This window comes from Protopterus annectens, chromosome 12.part0, assembly GCF_019279795.1.
Source record: "Protopterus annectens isolate FY-2018-M chromosome 12.part0, PAN1.0, whole genome shotgun sequence".
In the NCBI taxonomy this organism is placed as follows: Eukaryota; Metazoa; Chordata; order Ceratodontiformes; family Protopteridae; genus Protopterus; species Protopterus annectens.
Genome location: NC_056746.1, coordinates 877,019,179 through 877,025,712, shown reverse-complemented (window position 1 = coordinate 877,025,712; position 6,534 = coordinate 877,019,179). Strand labels below are relative to the sequence as shown.

The 6,534-nt window shown below is 39.9% G+C and overlaps 1 non-coding gene across 1 annotated transcript; it reads right to left on the bottom strand.

The window, feature by feature from the left end:
• Positions 1-5,743: 5,743 nt before the first annotated feature.
• On the bottom strand, positions 5,744-5,849 carry LOC122817447. The gene has a single exon (XR_006367264.1). It is a non-coding gene; the product is annotated as a U6 spliceosomal RNA (small nuclear RNA).
• Between the last annotated feature and the right edge of the window lie 685 nt (positions 5,850-6,534).

The window sequence follows — 6,534 nt, the reverse complement described above, 5'->3', positions numbered from 1 at the left end:
GGCTGGGTCAGAGACTGCCTTGTAAGTCAGACACAGATCACCCCCCCTCAGTAATCAGCAGGAAACTGAATACAGTGATGGGGCTTTTAATCGGCTTGCATATGACACGTTGGTTATACCCTGTCTATTTATTGGTGAAAATCTCTGAGCATGCTCCAACTGTTGCAAGTGCCTGGTGAGGTACATGCCAAAGGGTGCATTGTACTCGATTATTGGTTCAATGAGGGCTGTGTACAGTAGTACTATGACATCTTTAGATCTGGATGCCATGCCCTTACTTATAAGCTGAGTCATATAGAAGGATTTCCTCACCACTGTGGACATGTGGTAGTCAAATTTCAGATTACTATCTATCTGAGTACCCAGATCTCACGCCACTGGATCCACTCTTGGGGGGGGGGGTGCTGTCAGTGTTGTAATTTGCAGGGATATTTGATTTCCTGAAGGGTATTATTATGCACTTCTTTCCATTTAGTTTGAAGCCATGGCTCTGACACCATTCTTTAGTCAGTGTCAGACTTTTCTGTACGATATTAGTATCATTTGTGGAGTCAGTGATTACCCCCAACTTGCAGTCATCAGCAAACTTGGTCAGCCAGAGGCCATCTACATTTGCCTTGACATCTGACTAATATTCCAAACAGGAGCGGGCCCAGCACTCAACCCTGTGGTACTGGCCTCTTGCTGGATGTGGATTCCCCCACTCTAACAACACATGTAGTAGCTATAAGCCATTTGGCTATTCATCTGGTAATGCAGAGGTTTATGCCCAATTTTGTGAGTTTCTCTGTAATACCCGACTGAGGTATTGTGTCAAATACTTTGGCCAGGTCAGAGTAGGTGGTATGCATTGTCTTACCCTCATCCTTGGCCTTAGTGACCGTCACAAAGAAGTCTACCAAACTGAGCAGGCAGGACCTACCCTTGATGAAGCCGAACATGGTTAGGTCTAGAGTCTGGAGATTTCCCATGTCATTGTTAATCAGGTGCATGATTTCCCTGTCCATAGCCTTTCATATGAGGCTAGTCAGACTTATGGGTCAGTAGTTTCCTGGGTCCATTGATGGTCCCCTGTTGTGCAGAGGGATGACTGTTGCTGTCCTCCACTCTGGTGGGACACAGACTGTCTGGGGACTGTGGTTAAATACAGATCTGAGTGGATTTGCTAGATCATGTTTCAAGCTATTTAATAGGCACCATGGGATTCCATCAGGGCCCATTTATGCCATGTTTCTAGCTTTAGCGAATGCAGTGATGATCTGTTCTTTTGTAATAACAGGCAAAGGAATGGTAGGGGGGTATTTCATGGAGAGTGACTGGAGGTGACGAAGATGTGAAATTTGAGCTGAATCAGCCAGAAGGTTTGCTATTTCATCTGGATGAGTATAGCTAGTGCCATCTACAGTCAATTTAGCACATTGTTAAGTCTTTCCCTTAAGATTTCTGACATAACTGAAAAATGTTTTGTGGTTATCCCTTGCTTGGAAGGCTGTTTTAGTTTCATATTTAGCTTTTGAAGACTTGATTACTTCCCTAATTGTCTGTTGAGACTGAGGGATTTTGTTTCTCTATTGTGCACCCTCCCACTGACTTCTAGACAGGAATTTCTTCTTTCTTTTGTATAGTCTGTTTATGCCAGGGGTCCACCAGAGTGATTTGTTTTTTCAGCTAGACCTGGGTTTAGTTTGGTTTGGCACTGCTGTTTCAGTTGTTTAAGTGATTGTACAGGGCATAGGCCTCCATGTTTTTGGGGTTAGTGGGAGCTTTAAAATTACTTATGATATCACTTAATAGAAGGTAATTTACCTTGGAAAAATTCTTTAGGTTTTAGGGTTTACTGTAGGTTCTAATATTACATATATTTCAAAGAAGACTGATTTATGATCTGATCTTACCAATGAGAACAGTACACTGTGGGGGTGCAACACTCCCCCATGTTTGTGAGTACTGTGTCAAGGATGTTTGAGCCCCTAATGGGAGTGCAGACCAGTTGTTCCAGAGCATTTGCACTGACAAATTTCAGGACTCTCTTAGCCTGCATGTTCTGCATGTTAGTGGTTGTATATATTTCCCAGTTTATGGAGGGGTGATTAAAATCACCCATGAGTAGTGTGTGCGGCTGAATGGTAAGTGATTCTAGTAACTTTGAGTATGCATAGTGGTTTTAATGGTTTATGCTTGTGGACCTATAGCTAGCAATGATATAGTGGGGGATTTTGCCCATGGTCAGCTGGACATGGAGTAGCTCAAGCGAGTCATCCTGCTTGACCAATCTAGAGGTGTGATTTTTTTTTTATGTAAATGGAAACACCTCCTCCTTTTGTTTTTTTTTTTAGAGGGTGGTCTGAATGTGTGACAGGCGTTGTAGCCTTGTACTGCTGGGGTGCTTTCTGATGCCTTGTACCATGTCTCTGTAACTGTACAGATGTCAGCATTCTCTAGGGCAAGGACATCTTCCAGGGAGTGCAGTTTCTTGTTAAGACTCCTAGCATTGAGCAGTGGTACCTTCCAGCTTGGCATTAGCAGAATTTGTTATGTTGGTAGGTCTGTTGGTTTGACACTGAATAAAAATGTCACTGTGGGGGTGGCTAATGCCTTTGGCCAGTATTCGAAAGCATAGCAGTGACAGGTGCAGACCATCTCTGGCAAAGCAGCATGGTCTGTCGATCATGTTGTCCCAGGCTGACAAAAACTGGATCCCCTTGAAATGACACCAGTAGCTAAGCCAATTTTCGAAGTCGATCATTTTCTGTTTGTATTGTGGTATTATTCTTGTTGAGGGTAGCATGTTGCTCAATGTGAGGCTCAATCCAGCCTGTAACACATATTCAGAGATGTCCATCATGTCTCTTTTCTTATAGTTTAGGGATGACAGTCTCAGGTCATTCACACACACACACACACACACACACACACACACACACACACACACACACACACACACACACACACACACACACATGGATTGTGACTAAGTCATACTGGTACTTGTGGTTTAGTGACCTAAGTGCTTGTGTAGGTCTGTCTAATTTTTTCCTTCCTTCCTTCCTTACTTTCTTTCAGGTGGAGGTGGGTGGGTCATCTGATCCTTTTCAGCCATGACCTGAGCAACAGTATAGAAAGACAGATACTACAAATCATATAGACCAGTGGTTTTCCAGCTTTTTACACTTTGGGACCGGTGAAAATAGGAGAATTATTTTGGGGACCACTAAGACAGAAATAAAAAACATTATTTATATAGTATTTTGTGTCTTAGTTTTTAAATATAATACTATAAAATCAAAAGTCTCTAAAATAACCAGAAACTGAGCAGTAAAAAATGCTTATAAAAGAATTAAAAATTGAAATTGAATATAATAGAATAGAACTGAATTTTTTAAAAACTGAAATTGAATATAACATAATAGAACTGAATTTTTTAGAGAGCTATGTTAAATTCAAATAAAGTTAGTGTGAAATCTGCTGTAGCTTCTTTGCAAGAATACTTGATAACCGTGGCTGCAGTGTTGTTTCAGAGAGACAAAGTGCTCCACTGACATCCATTCAGTTTTTCTGTTTGGTTTTTATCAGTGCTAGGGTTGAAAAAGTCTTCTCACATAAATAGGTAGTAGAAAATATGACTAACACTCTAATAGCTCTGTAACTGACAGATATATATTCTTTCTCCTGTGATATCCAAAACTGTGATAATGATTACATTTTATGGTTGGACACCAGAGTGACATCAGAAGATAACCCGATCAAATCTTCTATTTCACAATGATTAAGTGCACATGAGTTGACATCTTCCATGAAGGGGTTATTAATCCAGCGGTTACCTTTATGAGGATCCTCATTTACAGCGTAATAATGGTCAAAGTTCTGGACTAACACCCTTAAATGTTGACTTATTATATTGAATCTGAATTTCTGGTTGACATCAGCAGCAATCAAAAAGTCTTGCAAAATTGGAAACATTTCTATATCTTCTTCTTGTAAGTGACTATCCCAGAGAACCAGTTTCTTTTTGAACGCATCCATCTTATTTCTCACTGTAAAAATATTTGTGCAAACCCCCTAAAGAGAAATATTAAGATCGTTGAAAAGACTAAATATGTCTGCCATATATGCAAGATTAGCCATCCATTTCTAATCCAACAAATGCTCTACTAATGCAGAGTTCCACTCTCACAGAAGCTGTTTTTACTTGTTCTCTCAGTTCAAAAAGGCATGAAAGAACTCTTCTTCTCGATAGCCACTTCACTTCCATATAGAGAAGGAGATGTTAGTGTTGTGAGTTCATAGTTTCACACAGTGTCGTAAACAGCCTAGTGTTCAAAGCTCAACTGCAAATTTAATTTATGATCTTCACTGCGTCATTCATCTCAGTGTTTAGTTCATTAGAAAGTATATTTGCAACTAAGTGCTGTCAATGAATCATACAGTGAGTGGACAACATTTCTGGATGTGGAACGTCCTTTATTTTCGCAACTATCCCTAAGTGACGTCCAATCATACTCACAGCACCATCCGTACACACTCCGACATACTTCCCCCAGTCTAAGCCCTGCACTTGAAAATACTCATTAAGAGCACTAAATATCTCTGAATTAGTGGTCCTTCCAGGTAAATCAAGGCAACAAAGACGTTCTTCCCTAAAGTCTTCATCTTTACTATAACTTACTAAGCAAAGTAGAATAGCATGGTTACTTGCGTCAGTTGATTCATCAAGTTGAATCACAAAACATCTTGATTTCTTTATCCTCTCTACAATTTGGTCTTCAGTATTGCTGGCTATATCAACAATTCTCCGCTGAATGGTGTTGTCTGAAAGCAGTATTGCTTCAAGTTTTTGAGCAGCATGAGGGCCAAAAATTTCCTGAAGCAATATCTAAGATGCAAGGCTTTACTAATTCTTCACCAGTAGTGAATGTTTTTTTTTCATTTTTGATAATCAAAGAGCAACTAAATAAGATGCCTGAAGCAACAACTTGTCACTAGTCGCCATCTTCTTCGTTTGAATTTTCTAACTTTTCATCTGATTGAGTAATCTTTCAAAAAAATCCAGTTGCTTCTCAATAAAATCATTATGGTTCGAATGCAAATAACAAGCAAGTTTGGAAGGTTTCATAGCTTCGTTGACAGAATTTCAGAACATTCTACACACAAGGGCCATGGCAATAGTTCACTGCCAGGGGCTACAGTAAAAACAAGCTTTAAGTACTCCTTATCGTAATGCCTAACAAAGTTTCCTTTTCCATTTTTGTTTCTGTCGCACATTCCGAAGTATCAACACATTTCTTTTTCACTGTTTCTTTTAAACTTGAAGCACTCATAATTGGCTTACTTTTGGTGACATCAATACTTTTCTTCTGACTACTGTTTTCGCTTTTAAAGAAGGTTAAAATGTATTGTTGTTTATTTCCATTTTGTAGGGTTTAAAATTCTACAGCAAAATGACACAATAAATAACTTGCTTTCCGAAATACCACAGCAAAGTGTTTGCAAACAATATACACATGTTTTCGACAGGTGAGCTGATGCAATACTAGCAAAACAATGTACTATCATCAAAGAAGTGAACCTACCCCCCCCCCATAGTTCCTTGGGGGATAGTATGTATCCCTACACACCACCACCTATAGTATTTTATTTCTCCCAAATTTTCGAATCTATGTGTTTCTGCTTCCTCCTTTTGTTTGGGACATTTAACTACATCTTAATTAAATCTTGCATGAACTAAATACTATATTACATTGTGAAAAACATAAAATGCTTCCCAAATTTACATGCCATCCTTGTGTAGGGATTATATTAATATACTCTGTATCATTCCAATTTCAGCTGTGCTGCAGCTTGTCAAGCAGTAGTATAAATCTTAGTATTTTGAATTCATTATACTTGTGCTGATAGTCTAATTTCCTTATCTTTTTTTCTTTTAGACATTAAATGGGTGGCCACATTGGTGCACCGGTTAGCATTGCTGCCTCACAGTAAGAGGTTCTCCGGTTTGATCCTCTGCTGGGGTGCCTTCTGTGTGGAGTCTGCATGTCCTCCCTGTGGTCGCATGGGTTTCCTCCAGGTGCTCCGGTTTCCTCCCACTTCCCAAAGACATGCTGCAGGTGGATTGGACACACTAAATTGGCCCTAGGCGTGAGTACGTCCGTGTGTGTACCTTCTGTGGAAGGTTGGGCGCCGGGCTGGCAACTCAACACCATAAAACTCCACTGCCAATCATGAGCAGACAGTGATCCACTGTGGTGACCCCTAACCAGGAAAAGCCGAAAGAAGAAGAAGACTACTGTACATTAAATGGATGCCCATTTTTCTATTCTATGAAAGTGGTATTCTGTTATTAAAGGACAAAAAAAAGTAAACAATTCACATTTGGTATTGCACAGTGGATTAGGGGTGCAATCTTGTTACATGCAAATATTGTTTAGTGTGGGTTGTGTGATAAGGGCGGTGATTGTTACTGTGTGGAAGAGTAGGGTTACCATTTCTCCTGGTACGTGAGTACTGGTTAAGTAAAGTTTTTTCTTACTTCTACAT